Source organism: Callospermophilus lateralis, chromosome 3, assembly GCF_048772815.1.
Source record: "Callospermophilus lateralis isolate mCalLat2 chromosome 3, mCalLat2.hap1, whole genome shotgun sequence".
Classification (NCBI taxonomy): domain Eukaryota; kingdom Metazoa; phylum Chordata; class Mammalia; order Rodentia; family Sciuridae; genus Callospermophilus; species Callospermophilus lateralis.
The window spans coordinates 98,370,447-98,373,984 of NC_135307.1; the positions used below are offsets into that span (position 1 = coordinate 98,370,447).

A 3,538-nucleotide genomic window follows, 5' to 3' on the forward strand; every position below is an offset into this window, starting at 1 on the left:
CAAAGAAGTCACTCAAACTGGTCTTTACAAGTGAATAGGTGTTTGTCTTTTATGGAAAGGGGATGACATGTACAAAGGTGAGGACCCTCTCTGGGGCTGGTCTTCTTAGGGAAGAGGGAGAGGGTCCGTGTAACTGTCATAGTTGTATTAAGATGACAGACAAGAGGATGACTCTGGAGTAAAAAATTTCGAGTCAGACAGCCACATTCCTTATAAGCCAAGCTAAAGAATTTTTCTGTCATTAGAAAAATTTTTAAGGGAGGTTAGTTTTTTTGTGGGGGTATTACTATTCAGGGAACAATGCAGAGCAGAGATTGGAGCAGAGAGAGGGTGATAATGGGGAATGGATGATCCTGGTAAGAACTGATTCTGTGGCAATGGAAATGGAAAGGAAGGATTAAATCAGTGATTGGAATAAGAATGGCATAATTCCATTATTTTGATCAGTTATGATCAGAGAGGAAAATGTTAAGGATACTTGAAATTTCTCATATGGCTTTAAGGTGTTTTGGGTGTGTGTGTGTGTGTGTGTGTGTGTTTCTCTTTTCCTCAATTGTAGTCAAATTTCATGTGTGTGGAGATCACGGAGATCACCTCTTACATTTCTCTTCTTTCTCCCACACATCCAGGACAGTGGTCATTATAAGATGGATAATTAACATTTATTGGGTCCTTGGTATTATGTTCAGCCCAGACCTATGTGCCACATATCTAGTAACCCATTTAATATTCCCATTAAAACTTCGAGGTTGGTGTTATTTTTGCCCTCATTTTAATTGAAGAAATGAAAGCCAGGGAAGTTAAATGGTTCATCTAATTTCCCCCATTACTTAAAACCTGGAGCTAGGATTCAAGGCCAGGCAGTCTCCCTCCCAGAGTTGTTCTGCTTTTCCCACCAAGCTTCACTGCCTCTGCCGTTTAGAATCAGTGGGCCAGTTTACTGGGCACATTGGAATTCTGTTAACCTCATCTCAAAGTCAAATTTCTAGGAATGCTGCCAAAAGACATGTTTGTAGTGGGTCAGATGCGAAGGATAAAAGAAAATGGCAAAGACTTCAGAAGGGAGAAAATAAATATGTAATTTATTTTTGAGATTATATATGGAGACAGACAGTAATTGATGAATGAATAGGTAAGCAGGCTGAGGATAAAGTTTGTGTAATTTTTAGAAAAGTATGATTTTTTTTTTAAATTAGAAAAGCCCTAAATGTTACAGGCAATGTTTCAATGTGATTAAGAAAGAAGGTGTGAAAAGGGAGGGAGTTGGGTGGGAGAGTGGGTTAGTGAGGGAAGGAAGCCCCAGATGAGCTACCTGTCTAAGCAGTTTACTTGTGAGCAGAGAGAGAGTGTGTTCCCTGCTCATTAAATAAAAAGCATTCAGTTAGCTCCTGCTCAGGGCATGCAGTGAGGGGCCTGGGCAACAGGGGTACAATGCCTGGGATATACTAATATGCAGTGTGTTTCTTCTGAATCCCACAGCCTTTGTGAGGCAAGGAGGGCATAACAATTATTATACTCAAAGCTGGCAATTGGGAATAGAAGTTAAAAAATAAGTTGTTTGGGACTTCTGTGGAAATGTTTATACTCCTCAATGTTGAAAGGGTCAGTTTTAAATCAATGCTAGGCTGTAACAGAAAGCTAGATTTTTAGCTCAGTATGGTTATAAAGAACTTTCTAAAACGTGATGCTCTTCAGCAAAGGAGCAGACTATCCAAAAATGAGCTTCCTGTCATCAGAACTTGCAAACTGGGTTGGAGGACCGAATGTCAGAAGGTTTTTCTACTGTGCTTTATACTTGAATGTCTTCAACAGGAGCTACCAAGAGGTGGAGTTACTGCTAAAGTGGTAAGCAATGGAGTTGAGATTCCAACTCATGCAACATGGCCCTTTTATTCTGTCTCTTTAACTTCTAGGGCATCTTCCTGTCCCAGGTGATCAATGAGAAGGATCTGAAAGTTTTAATGAGATGAAATAAAAACCATCCAAAGCAAAAGTTTTTAAAAAATATAGTCATCTCCTCATTTAATGATAGAGGTATTAAGTGGGAATTGTGTCGTCAAGTGTTTTTGTTGTGTGAACATCATAGTGTGTGCCCACACAAACTAAGATGGCTATGATGTCACTAGGTGATATAACGTCACCATCAAATGCGCGGTCTCATTGACCAAACTGTTGTTAAGTGGTGCATGACTATACTGTGATTTCCACTTCCTGTCTTATATCTGATATGATTAATCAAGCACTGATTTATAAGATGATCCCTAATGATATATCGAGAGTTTCTATATCATAAATGAAATGCCTGCTTTTGCAGTCTACCATAGTTACAGGTTTCATTTTATAAGTCAAATCATGAAAGTGCATTTCCCACATTAATCCATTCAATTTGTTTGGCAAACATGAAGAACTTTCTATGCTCACTTCGGCAGCACATATACTGAAACTAATGATGCAGAGAAGATTAGCATAGCCCCTGTGCAAGGATGACACCCAAATTCATGAAATGTTCCATATTTTTCTAGAAAAGCTATGGGAGATGAGACAGGTGCTAAAGTTGAACAGGCTGATGGATATGAACCATGGGTTCAAGAATCTGTTTAAAATTCAGATTTTTAATAGTGACCAATAAAAAGCCCTATTAGTGGGGGAAAAAACATGAAAAACTTTCTACATACCAGAAACTGTTGTAACATCAAGAATGCAGCAGTGACCCAAATCAACCAATATGTGTGTGTGTATGGATTTTATTTTATTTTATTTTTTTGGTTATTCAAAACATTACAAAGATTGCAGAATCACATTGGTTACACATCCACATTTTTACATAATGCCATAATAGTAACTGGATTGCGAAGAGGTGGGCCATAAATATTACACATGACAAAATAGCTGACATGAATACTGAGTTGGCAGGATAGGCCTTATGGAGAAGGTGACTGTTCAGTAAAGACTCGAGGAAACTGAAGGAGTACATTAGCTATGTGGACACGTGGATAAGATGCTCTAGGCAAAAGGCATAGCCAGTGCAAAGGCCCTGAGGTCAAAGTACAACTGTGTGTTTGAGAAACATTAAGGAAGTTAGTGTGGCTTTATCAGAATGAATATGAGGAAGAAGAGGTAGAAGATGAGGTCAGAGGAATAACAGCCCCAATAATTCAGCATCTTATAAGCCATCTTCAGGATAAATTTTATTCTGAGTGAAATGGGGATCCCTCAAAGGATTGAGCAGAAACATGACAAGATTGCTTTCTGGCTACCAAGTCGAGAATAGATTGTTAGGAACCAAGGTAGAAGCAGTTAGCAGGTTCTTGCAGTAATTTGGGAGAGGTGATAGTGGCTGCAACGTGAGGCATTAGAAGCACCCATGTTGGATAAACTGTGGAGTTGACAGAATTTCATGACGAACTGGAGAAGAATGCCAAGTGAGGAATACTATTAATATTGGCTGGGGCAGAAGACGATGAAGAATGTGTTTTTAGACATTTTGACTTTTGAAATATCTATTACTTCAAGTAGGCAGTTGATGTTGAGTCTGGAG

At 38.9% G+C, this 3,538-nt stretch overlaps 1 non-coding gene across 1 annotated transcript; it reads left to right on the plus strand.

Annotated features, from left to right (window-relative positions):
• Positions 1-2,413: 2,413 nt before the first annotated feature.
• Positions 2,414-2,518, plus strand: LOC143396011 (U6 spliceosomal RNA). Its single transcript, XR_013090910.2, has one exon. It is a non-coding gene; the product is annotated as a U6 spliceosomal RNA (small nuclear RNA).
• Positions 2,519-3,538: the final 1,020 nt, after the last annotated feature.